The following is a 13,285-nucleotide window of genomic DNA, read 5'->3' as shown; positions in this document are numbered from 1 at the left end:
CATAAGAAACAATTGATACTATAAAGAAGAGGTCTACCATTTAGTTTGCCCACCTTTTAAAGAAGTAAAACCAGGAATATAACGCAACGGTGAAACAAAGTTTCATCCTTCAAACTAGGACTTCAATAAATGCATGTTGCGATATATTTTTTAAGAGAATATAAAACCGCTATTCTTTCAGGCAACAAAATTTACTTCATGAATAATTTCAATCCCTCCCTAAAGGCCTAATTGAGAAAATAAGTAGTTAGATACTATAATTTGCCCACATGTACAACTAAGAAATACTAATTTCAGTAAATTGTAATAATTCATTAAATATTCCTGACCTTTTTGAAATTTCCTGTTAAAACACATGCTAAATGATAACTATTATTAGAATGGATATTGAGCGTTACACTTATAACTTTGAAATGTGCCTCTTTCAAATGATTGGTAACCTTTTTATAAATGATAATTTTTTTCTGAACAACGTTGATCAATATTTATGAGATTACTTGCCTTTTTTTCATCTGTGTCCCCTCGAGGAGCCGAGCAGGGAGCCCAGATGAGCTCAGCTAACGCAGGGGTCGCCAGCACCGCGGGTGAGAGTCCTCCTTGTTGGTAACATGGCCCCGTGTGCTGCATCTCAGTGACAGAGGCTGACAGTGCCGGCTCTTCCGCATCACAGCCACCTTTCCGCCTGGGTGCCGTCAGGTGCCTTAGCGAACGGCAACGAGAGTTACTGCCTCCATAACCGGGAAACCACCACCCCTCCTTAACCACTACTGCACAGCCTAAAGAGGAAAATTTGTGTGCCTACTACCTATCCAAATAAGGTATTCGGAAAATAACTAAAAGCCTTATCAGTCACCTTGAGGTGATCACAGTGCTGCTCTCATCGTGCACCTCTCACAGCAGCTGTTGGTGTATTATTTCCCACACCATCCTCTTGCGGAAGTAAGCCATGTGACTCTGGAAAGAAAAGGAAAAATCCTTTAAACACAGTAAGTCGAGGCAGAAAATAGGCACAAACACCTAAGAGTGGGAAACCCACTTCTCCAGAAGACATAAGGGCCAGGTATCCCAAACCCACCGGCTGCGGCATCTCGTGTAGGGAAGTAGGAAGCAGACACCAGATGTAAGGATGGAGAACACAGCTCTGCCCTTCCGAGGCCACTGTGGAGCTCCAACCCCACCAGCCACGCACCAACCCCAGAGCGAGGGATAGAACCTCCATCCCTGCTCCAGGCACAATCGGCAGCTGCTGCGGAACTCGGACCCGATGGAATGGCAGGAAGATGCCAGGGGAGCGTGAGGTTGAGCACAAGAAGGTTCTTCCCCCAGAGGGTGGCGGAGCCCTGGAACAGCTCCCAGGGAAGCAGTCACAGCCTGACGATGTTCCAGAAGGGTTTGGCCAACGCCCTCAGCCCCACCGTGGGAATGTTGGGGTGTCCTGTGCAGGGACAGGACTTGGACTCAAGAAGCCTTGTGGGTCCCTTCCAGCTCAGGACAGTCTAGGATTCTGTAACTTTCCCTGGCTCTTGTATCTGAGCAAAGGCGTCTGGAGCCAGTTTTAACTCCCACTCACCTGTGTAAATGTTAATGGTTTGCCTCTTGCAATATAGTCTGCATACTTGCAGACAAACACTCCACAGTCATCTCCATTCTGCTGCTGAGGGATTTCCTAAGGAATGCAAAGAAGCAGAATTTTCCAACACCGTAAAAGAGAGGCAGTTTGGAAGCAGCACGTTACCCATCCTAACGGACGCTCGGGACAATCCATTCACCATCACACAACTCAAAGAACAGACCTGAATGACCACACATCATCTCTTCACTCCCTTCACCTGGGTGTTACAATCAAAGTCCTTGTTACGCTGAGAAGGGAGAGCAGCCTCCTAAGAGAGACGCCCTCCCTGAGAAGTTTATTTGTGGTTGCGGTTCCTAAATTGAGTCTTTAGGCAGTGCCCTTTGCTACTAACTCACAATCATCGAATGGTTTGGGTTGGAAAGGGCCTCAAAGCCCATCCAGTGCCACCCCTGCCATGGGCAGGGACACCTCCCACTGGATCAGGGGCTCCAATCCCCATCCAGCCTGGCCTTGAACACCCCCAGGGACGGGGCAGCCACCACTGCTCTGGGCAACCTGGTCCAAGGCCTCACTGCTCTCACCGTGAGGAATTTGGATTGGACATTTGGACAAAAATCTTCCCCCTTCCCCCATCCATGCCTATCGCTCCATGCCCTTGGTAAGCCCCTCCCCAGCTTTCCTGGAACCCAGCTCTGGGAAACACCCACTCAACCCTCTGCTTTTTCACACACCTGGACTTGTGCTCCCAACAAGAATAATTATCCCAAATTCCAAACCCATTTCCAAAGCCTGTGTTCTCCAACAAGAGCTAAACAGATTAAGTTTGTCTCGGGAAGCGGGGGCAAAGTCAGATTCACCTGAGCATGGCAGACTAAACAGAAAAAATGAAGCATGCAGCCAGCAAGGAGAAGTCATGCTGGAAGATTTCATCCCAGCATGGTTAAGACCAGGTTGGATGGTGCTTTGAGTAAGCTGGTGTGGAAGGTGTCCCTGCCCCTGGCAGGGGCTGGAACTGGATGGGATTTAAGGTCCCTTCTGACCCAAACCACGCTGCGATTCCATGGTTTCCTGGGTCAGCTGCGGCCTAAGGTGGCACCGAAAGAACATGAGATGCTTACAGCTCTTTTCTAAAAGCTTGGACTTAGAGAGCGTCAAGACCTCTAAAGAGGAGGAGTTGAGAGTTCACATTTCGCATCCCAGTAGTGCTCACGTACATTTGCCCTCATGCTGTGAATCGTCCACTCTGAACAAGCTAGCTTCCGTTGCCTTTTCTCCAAGCTTTCTTCTTCCAGGTATTTCCTGTTGAAAACAAAACAAAATCACTCTTTGCCTCTAAAATGTAGGTCAACAAAGCAGAGCTGCTGAAGGATCACGGGGAGCTGAGCAGCAGGCCAGCAAAGCATCAGAGCATCCTTACAGCGGCTGATTTAAGGCTTTCAGAGGAAAAATCCAAGTCTTAAATTTACAGACATAATGAGAGGCTGAGAGGTAACGTTTACAGGTCAGGAATGAGACCAGCGATTCCAGCAGAGGCTTCCACAAAAGCGTAAGCTCGCTCCTTAAAGCCCGGGTGTTTCATCCCTAGCAGGGGCAGTACAAGTGCCACCAGGCTACCGTGTATTTGGCAGCGAGGCTGTGTGTGTGTGTGGTGGGAAGGTGGCGGAGCCCAGGTACCCAAGGCCCTCACTGGAGGGGCCTGTGTGAAACGATTAAGTAGCCAATGTCACACGACTCACAGCAAGGCAAAGATTCCTGCTTCGTTATCTAAAAGAAACGTGGAAACTTGCAGTTGTGGCCCAGGGACAAGTTCGGACAAGGTCCAAAAGCCTTCTCATAATTCACAAGGTGAATGCAGCGCCCAAGCGGTTACTTACAACAGAGTTTCACAGATATTGTCCCCGCTCCTAACCGCCACAGAGTCAAAATATTTGATGGCCTTCTCTCTCATGTCGATGACCTGTGATTACAAGGGGACTGTCAGACAAAGCACAAACTTCTGCTGCACACATATCAAAATCGATACAGATTTTCTCACCAGTTTTCTCTCCCGATCCAATTCCAAACGAAAAGCCAGTTTGACTCACCGCAAGAGTAAGATGGAAGTTCTGGTAGACAGGGACGAGGACAACATCATGCTCAAAGAGATCGACCCCTGTCGTCCATCTCTTTGCTGCTGCGTGGCCCTGAGAACTCAGTTCAGAATAGAATGAAACATCCAAGGCGTGAACGGCTGGATATCCTTTTTTCTTGCTTCTTTCCATCAACAGGTTCATGTAAAAATTAACCATCTGTACCATAAAGAGTAAGCTTGAGATGTAAAACAAGACACTAGCTTACCAAAAGAATGATACAGCAACAAGGGCCGTGAGGCTTCACGCCAAACGAGGATATCGTCATGCTGCAGCCAGTTTTACCTGAGAATTGAGCCAGCAACCTTCCTGCAGCCTGCAGATGTCATGGCGAGAGATGCTGATACTGAAAGCGCTGATGATGATGTCAGTTTGCTCACCACAACAGAAAGCAGCCTTGACCTCTCTCTCCATGGCCTAAACCAAACAATTAAATGGGGAAGGACTCATGAAATGGAGTAATGAACATGCGAACAAGCTTTCAGCTTGCAATCAAGCTCAGGTACCAGCTTTTTGCTAAATTAGTAACAGCACTTTGTTGTCGGTCCAGCACCCCAACTTTCAACTTCAAAGCCCACTTTGCCCCAGTTTGTTTTCACAAAAGGAAGCCGCCATACTGAGGGTTCAGTAAGGGAAACTGAGGCAGCTACATTGGAGTCGCGCAACCACGAGTCCAGCCTCTGCATCCGACTGGCTACAAGACCGATGTTGCCATCTAAGTCTGCGTAAGGAATGCAAATAAACCACTAGGTCCCCTTCTTGGTTGAATCAGGGCTGGCAAATTCAGCACAATACCTGGTTTTCCTTCTCCTGAGCAGACTCTGTAAACCCTTGCAAAGGACAAGTTAGCCTCTGCCTTTCTCCTCAACAGACAAAACCAGACATGGTCAATTAGATCAGCACGACCGTGACTCCAAAGAATAAAAGCAGCCAAAATTCAGGTGAGCAGGGGAACCTGGACTCCCACTCCCCATTGAAGAGTGTAACTAAGTTAACTCCTCCAGCCACTGCAACGCTCAGCACGCACACAGGGCTCTGAAGGGTCCTGAGGGCCCACGCGCAGCTCTGTGGGACTCTAAGGATGCACACAAGGTGCTCAGCTGCCCCCCAAGCAATGCAGCGCTATGGATCAGCCAAAGCTTATTTTTCAGGTTCCACCACCACAGTAGGACAGGACAAAATCCTTTGAAGAGGCTCTGCCTCTTAACCAAGATAATCAGGTTAGCACTGCTGTGTTCTTAAGCCTGGCCTAAGTTTTGTTCTTTTAGCAGAAGCCTCACAAACTCTTAGGTGAGCTCAACCGAAGGAGCACGTGAGCATATTAAATCCTTAAAAATCAGCTTTACTGCCGACACTTGCACCGTGTCCTGTCTAACAAACCGTCAGCTATGGTACCTCTGTGATTGGAGGAAAGTCGTCTTCTATTTCGCCTGATTCCGGGCATTTGTTTCCTTCCACAACTTCCTCCTGATGCTCAAAGACAGCGTCATCTAAAAAACAGAAGCAGGCAACATAACAACATGATTTAAAAGAGGATTAGGATTTCTACGTGCGTTAGAGCCCATCTCCTTATTCCACCTAACGCAGCGTAACCCACTGCAAGTCACACACCCTTCCACAACAGCAGTTGGCGGTGACATCAGCTGGGGAGGGGCTCTTGATCAGGGAAGGCAGGCATAGGACGAGGGGGAACAGCTTTAAGCTGAAAGAGGGGAGATTGAAATGAGATCTTAGGGAGAAATGTTTTGCTGTGAGGGAGGGGAGGCCCTGGCCCAGGTTACCCAGTGGGACTGGAACTGGCTACACAGGTAGCCACAAGGAAAGAAGCGCTCTAAAAGCTACTGTTTCAGTGATAACACCGAAGTACAAAAGCCAGAGTTCCCTGCAGTACAGGAACCTAAGGAAAATGGGGCACATTCAACCCTCGTGTCACATGCAGTACCTCTTCTTGCCTTCTTTGCCGGTGGCTCGTCGGGGTCCGGCGGAGCGCTGAGGAAAGAACACAGACAGTTTCACAACTGCACATGAGCTTCCAGGAGGCTGACTGCCCTCCACAGCGCCGCTGCCAAAGCAAGGTTCCGTATCGCCCAGGCCTCCCCTCTCCGTGTGCCCCTGAGCATCCCAGACACACCCTCACTGCTGCCACACCGAGGCTCTCCCATCCACACCCTTTGCTCACGGGGAGCCGCTTAACGCACTAAAGCATATCAGGCCTCTTTTTCTCCTTCTCTTAAGGCTTCTTAAGGTTCTGTATTTGCTCCTATCGCCAGTTGTGAGGTTCACGTGGGAAGCTTTCCTCTTTCCTCAAGGAAAGCAGCGTGCCAGAGGTCACTGCGCCACAGAGGTGGGCGGCAAAGAAAACTCTAAGTACGACAGAACTATAAAGTGGGAAAGCGACTCCTGCCTGCACCTGCCCCCTGAAAGAACTCCCTGCTAAGCCAGCGCCCGTCAATGAGCTCTCAAAATCACTGCCAGCTGCACTCTCTCTTACAAAGCGCACGTCCCAGAGTTGCACCAGTGGGAAGCAAGGATAGAACCCTGTAAAACTCCTTTGGGTACAGAGCGCAAAGCTTGCTCCTGGATTTATGTGTTCAAGAACACGAGGACAGAATCACAGAATCACAGAATAACCAGGTTGGAAGAGACCCACCGGATCATCGAGTCCAACCGTTCCCATCAAACACTAACCCATGTCCCTCAGCACCTCATCCACCCGTGCCTTAAACACCTCCAGGGAAGGTGAATCAACCCCCTCCCTGGGCAGCCTGTTCCAGTGCCCAATGACCCTTTCTGTAAAGAATTTTTTCCTAACGTCTAGCCTAAACCTCCCCTGGCGGAGCTTGAGGCCATTCCCTCTTGTCCTGTCCCCTGTCACTTGGAAGAAGAGGCCAGCACCCTCTTCTCTACAACGTCCTTTCAGGTAGTTGTAGAGAGCAATGAGGTCTCCCCTCAGCCTCCTCTTCTCCAGGCTAAACACCCCCAGCTCTCTCAGCCGCTCCTCATAAGGCCTATTCTCCAGCCCTTTCACCAGCTTTGTTGCTCTTCTCTGGACTCTCTCCAGAGCCTCAACATCCTTCTTGTGGTGAGGGGCCCAGAACTGACCCCAGGATTCGAGGAGCGGTCTCACCAGTGCCGAGTCCAGAGGGAGAAGAACCTCCCTGGCCCTGCTGGTCACGCCGTTTCTGATCCAAGCCAAGATGCCATTGGCCTTCTTGGCCACCTGGGCCACTGCTGGCTCATATTCAGTCGCTGTCAACCAACACCCCCAGGTCCCTCTCCTCCAGGCAGCTTTCTAGACAGACTTCTCCTAGTCTGTAGCACTGCATAGGGTTGTTGTGCCCCAAGTGCAGGACCCGGCATTTGGCCTTGTTAAACCTCATCCCATTGGACTCTGCCCAGCGGTCCAGCCTGTTCAGATCCCTTTGGAGCCTCCCGACCCTCCAGCAGATCGACACTTCCACCCAGCTTAGTGTCATCCGCAAACTTGCTCAGGGTGCACTCGATGCCTTCATCCAGGTCATTGATGAAGACATTGAACAGGGCTGGACCCAGCACTGAGCCCTGGGGAACCCCACTTGTCACTGGCCTCCAGCTGGATTTCACACCATTTACCACCACTCTCTGGGCCCTCCAGCCAACCAGTTTTCCACCCAGGAGAGTGTGCGCCTGTCCAGGCCAGAGGCTGAAGGACGTACAGCAGGGATGGTTTGCAGAACCCTTTGGTGTGTTTAGGCACAATGTCACCCCTTACCCCACCGACCCCCCCCGAGGCCGGCCCCGGGCAGCCCGAGCCCCTGCCCTCCCCCCCAGCCCCCGGCACAGACGCTCACCCGGCGCCTCGCGGCGCGCGCCGCTTCCTGCCCCGCATCTGGAGCTGCGGGAGCCGCCCCCGAGCGGAGCGGGCGCCGGGAGGGACCCGGCCAGGAGCCGCAGCACCAACTGCAAAACGAGCTGGGCCGGAGCCGAGCACAAACCGCAACGGGAGCACAAGCCGCGCACGGAGAGTCGAAGTGTCGGGCTAGTCAGCCAGGAGCTAGAGACTCAAAAGCCGTTGGGAACCGTCGCGCTCGAGACATCGATATGTCTCTGATACTTTAAACCACATCAATTAGCAGTAGTCATTTAATTGTGGGCATCTACTGAGCCATCGCTGCCTAAGCTACCTAGATACCTAAGGCACCTTTGGACACAAACAGGTGTTTCAGACCTTATTTCCTCTATTTCACCGTATGAAATTCCCTAAGGAATCCTCCCTGGCCTCCAGCTGCTGCTTCAGAAAACTGGGGACCTCTCGCAGATCCTGTAACTTCAGGCAATGTGCAGGGTTTACTTTCTACTTTCACATAACACTAGCCGAGTATTTAGATTTGTGCTGGATTCCATCCTCAGTACTGATTTCTGAAACAAGGTTCTTTTTACTTATAATTTTTATTCTTTTTTTTTTTCTCTAAAAATGAGGTAGAAGAATCCTGATGCAGATGGTTCGGGTGTTTCTGTGCAGTACCCTGAGTTTGAGCAGAATTCAGACAATTGAGAAACACGCTTGGTCATTTTTACTTGCTTTCTTTGTTTTCAGTTATGACTTTGACTCCCCCGGACATGCTAAGTGTATCTCTTGGTTGCTGTTTCAAAGACATCCACTGAAAAATTATCTTCTAAAGTTCTATGTTCACTTAAGCTTTGAAACATTTTGTATTTATTTATCTTAAGTTGGTTAGAGACTGCGTTTTCAGCATAATTGCTTTTAATCCATGTTCTTTTAATTAGGCCAATAAAAATACAGTTCCTGAACTGAACTTACGATTATGCGACAAAATATTGAGGGAGGCGGTATCCTGCCTTTAGGCACTACTTTTGTGATAGTTTAACGTAACCACTTCAGGTAAGACAGACTTTGTAATCTAGTTGTACCTGCTCCGAGTGAGATAGTTTGGCCAGATGACTTCCAGGGGTCGCTTACAAACTAAATGATTCACGACTTAGCAAAGTTAATATAAACACTGAGAATATTCTGTGTTCATATTTGCATTTCACCAATTGCTCTTGTATTAGACATCTGTTTCCATTCCAACAAAGATTAGAATTATCAAGTTTATGTTGACGTCATTTTAGCTACAGCAGCGTGATCACAAATTAAAGAATTTACAGCTTTTCATATAAGCCCTGCACAATGCTAATAATTATTTCTAATGGTATTTGATTATACAGATTTTTACAAGAAAAGGGAAAAAAGTATTTTATGCAACTTTAAGAAGATGTTTTACAACAAAGATATGGTATTATGCAGAATTTTAATGCTCACCTGTTAATATCTCACTAAGCTCAGTTTGCCACTACAATTTGGACTTCAATGTGCCTGGTTATCTCTCTGTTCAAACACTTAAGAAATGAGCATTTAAAAATCGAGAATATCTTCAACATCTTAAATTAGTATTTTTTCCTAGAAGCCTTTATAGAAATATTTAAATAATTTATTTTTTTAAAAACCAATCACCAAATTACGTTGTCAGGATCTTTTCAAAATTATATGATAGCTTTGATAGATATTAGTATTTAGATATATGATTTAAATTTTTTATTATTGTCTTCAACTTTTATTTTCACTTCAACATAGACAGTTTTTTCATATGGGGTCTGAAGACTCGCACAGTGTATTTTGACCCTTACAGTGTTGTTGCAGTATGTTGTTTAATCATAAATAGCTACACATCAGTTTGAAACAGAATTAATTCAGATCACCTTCAAGAACTACCCTTTCTTCTTACTCTTCTTGAATAAGAAACTTAGGGGAAATTTGCAGTAGTAAATCTGAAATAGCTTTAAAAAATTAGGGTAGTGTTACTCTTACTCTTGTTGTTGCTATCGTTATTGTTATTATTATTGTGTTTATTCATGGAGCTCTGTGAGTATTAGAAGCTAAAAACTGTAAAAATTATGCAGATCGATTGTATTTTTGGTTCCCTACCACTGTGCATACATTGGGATTCAGAGAATCTGTACTCAGTTTCACAAATTATTCTTCTAAATTCTAAAAGCCTGAGGAAATCTTAAGTTCCTAGTTAGAATCCTAGAATCATAGAATAACCAGGTTGGAAGCGACCCAATGGATCATCGAGTCCAACCATTCCTATCAAACACTAAACCATGTCCCTAAGCACCTTGTCCACCCGTGCCTTAAACCCCTCCAGGGAAGGGGACTCAACCCCCTCCCTGGGCAGCCTGTTCCAGTGCCCAATGACCCTTTCCGTGAAAAATTTTTTCCTAATGTCCAGCCTAAACCTCCCCTGGCGGAGCTTGAGGCCATTCCCTCTTGTCCTGTCCCCTGTCACTTGGGAGAAAAGGCCAGCTCCCTCCTCTCCAAAACCTCCTTTCAGGGAGTTGTAGAGAGCAATGAGGTCTCCCCTCAGCCTCCTCTTCTCCAGGCTGAACACCCCCAGCTCTCTCAGCCGCTCCTCATAAGGCCTGTTCTCCAGCCCCTTCCCCAGCTTTGTTGCTCTTCTCTGGACTCGCTCCAGAGCCTCAACATCCTTCTTGTGGTGAGGGGCCCAGAACTGACCCCAGGATTCGAGGAGCGGTCTCACCAGTGCCGAGTCCAGAGGGAGAAGAACCTCCCTGGACCTGCTGGCCACGCCGTGTCTGATCCACGCCAAGATGCCACTGGCCTTCTTGGCCACCTGGGCACACTGCTTATTATTTCTGCTTATTCCACATTATTAAAATATTTCTGCTTATTCCACAGCTGGCTCCAATCCAAAGGGAAATCAGCAGATGCATTAGAAACAGCCGTGATTCCATTTCTATGTCACATTATGATGTGCTGCTCTGCTCTGAAGGATTTAGTAGAGGTTCACGGAAACTGACATAAAAGACGACAAATTGAAGGCAAAGGGAACTTGAAGATTCCTTGAAAGGTGGACAGAATTTCATTCTGTGTGTTGGAAACAAACTAGCTCTCCCCATAGTTTTCCTTTCTAAAAGACCCACTGTCTTGCCAGCTTAAGTACTTCAATTAATTACATCCAAGCTGTTCACTCAAGCACACGGCATTCTTTTTATTCTCATTTCTTCTTTTATATTTTTAAATTTGTCAGCAGGAATTAAATGCTCCAGTTTTGATATCTGGCTCTGCATCTGCTACAGTCCAACACTAATACATTCAACCCACAGATGTCACAATTCACTCTCATTCAAACCCCACTGCTAAATCCTCAAAATAACAATGCCTTCTATATTTGAAAGGTTACAATTTTTCCTTTAGTAATGCTCTCTAATTACTGAAAAGTATCAAGACGTATAGACAAGTAAAATTCAGGCTCTGAACTTCAGTACGTTCTAGGATATTATCTTTACCATTCCATGAGAAATCACTGCAGCTGGAAATACACATTTCCCCACTTAACGGTCGATCAGAACATTTTTGTGAGCTACTTACTTGTGTAGGTGAGCCGAGATCCTTGGGCAGTATCAGGTCTGTTGGTGTTAAACTCCATCCACAAACGGTTAGAGGTGCTATTCAGGATAACTCCCATCAAGTCATTTTTGGTGAAGGCTCCCAGAGAGTGCGCAGAACTGTCTTTTCCATCATACACCTTGTGGAAAACAAATAATAGCATTGAACTGGACATCTTATCTAAATATCTGAAAAACATGAGTTTATCCTTATACAACACTTCCAAAGGCAGCTCTGTACGGCCAATACTTTCTCCAAAAGCATCACTGTTTCCATTGTGCCAGGTACATACGGCTTGGTTACGCAGTTCAGTGAAATATAAAATATTCTGTCACTGTTAAGATGGTTTTCAGTCTTTTTTCCTTTTCAGTTTTGTGAGGTCATTTTGAATGGAATTACTATTTATAAGCAAGCCCACCTTCTGAGGTTTCATAAAATCAGATTATTTTTCATGATTAGTCACAAAGGCTGACAGCAGCATGACCTCTGAAATCACCACTGAAGGAAGTAACTGCTCAGTTTTCTAGTGTCCGGAGAGATTAACATCAGAGCTGAGGGAGACGTATTAAAGTCAATCTGTCACTTCTTATTTCAGGTTCTAAACCTGCAGCAACTTTTTGTCTTACTAAAGGTTTTAATAAAGAAAGAAAGGTCTTCATAAAGGTTTGAGTCTATTTCCAGCCTAAGTGTAGAGATGATCTTCTTTACTTATGTTATTAAAAACTTTCAACGAGAGACAAAATCAACACTATTAACCTCCAGTCACAGAATGAATAAGAGTTTCTTTACATCGTTCACCAGTACAGGACAAGCACAAAGAATTGGCTAGGGCTTGAAAATTTAGTTTTGCTTATCGCAAAACCTTGAAAACCATAAAGTACCGAAACAGTCTTCTATGGGTTCTTCTGCTTGTTCGGGTTTGGTTTTTGTTTTTTTCAATCAAAATGAATTAAAAAAAAAAAAAAGGTAACTTCTTTAAATTAACTAAATCACCTGTACTTTATCATGGAAAAATAAACAAATATGAAGTGTGTTTCATAATTCCAGGCATATACCATGCATCACGGGAATGCTAAGTAAAAGCAAACAATGAATCCAAACAGCTTTCTTCTAATACGAAGTAAAAGATAATTTACCCTGATCTCATACATCCGAGTGACTGCAGATAACTAGTATCAAAAACACAATCACCGTAAGTATCTTAAGCTCTGGATCTTCCTCTCTCCATTCCCAGACCTTGTGGTACAGTGAGGATTCACACTGATTCCAGCCAGAAGCAGGCAGCGACCCATTTAACAACCTAAATTGCTGCATTTGAGTCGCAGACACTTCTTTCCATGTGAACGCCCAACGCATCTTTTGCAGAGCACTGCAACCACATTTATGGACGACGACCAACAGTGAGAAGCAGAGCTAGTTTCTCAGTGGAGAAAATACCAGCTCACCCTCAAGAGAGGTGAATGTCATTCATTTCAAGTGCTGGCATTAGCAAAATGAACTAATGAAGCCAGCGCGCACAGAGATTTTTTAAGGTAAAAGCCTAAATTTAGTTTAATAATCGTAAACAAATATAAAAAGTTACCTTCCATAAAAGAATCTTTTGCAAGATAATAGATGATGCTGGCCATTAATAGAACAATGCATTCTGTCTTTATCACGAAGGAAAGATTGTCTTGTACCAGGCCACATGGATGAGCTCTCAGAAGAGACAATCACTTGCATTTAAGATTTGTGCCAGCAGTAACGCATATTTAGTGTCTACCTGCCGGCAGAAATATGACTTTAAGCTGTGCTAAGAGCATCTGAAAAAATGCTTCCAAGCTTCTACCATTGTTGTGGGCCAGAACTACAGATCTTTCATGGATCGATCACACTTCATTTATCAGAACTGTAAATCCATTGTACAAAATAAATAAACATTTGTCCATCACAAGATTTATTTTTTAGTAACATTCTGGTCGCACATATTATGCAAAACCACAGAGAAAATTTACTTGGATTGAGAGATGGAGTAATCTATTTTTAATAGTCATTAATAAAAAAATCACAACTATGTTAAAAATGTGATTTTTATTCACCTTAACATAAAAAAGACAAACCCCCCAAATCAGCTGATGCCTAACACTGTTCCTC

Source organism: Phaenicophaeus curvirostris, chromosome 36 (assembly GCF_032191515.1).
Source record: "Phaenicophaeus curvirostris isolate KB17595 chromosome 36, BPBGC_Pcur_1.0, whole genome shotgun sequence".
Classification (NCBI taxonomy): Eukaryota; Metazoa; Chordata; class Aves; order Cuculiformes; family Cuculidae; genus Phaenicophaeus; species Phaenicophaeus curvirostris.
The sequence above is the reverse complement of the archived record's forward strand: the minus strand, read 5'-3'. Positions refer to the sequence as shown.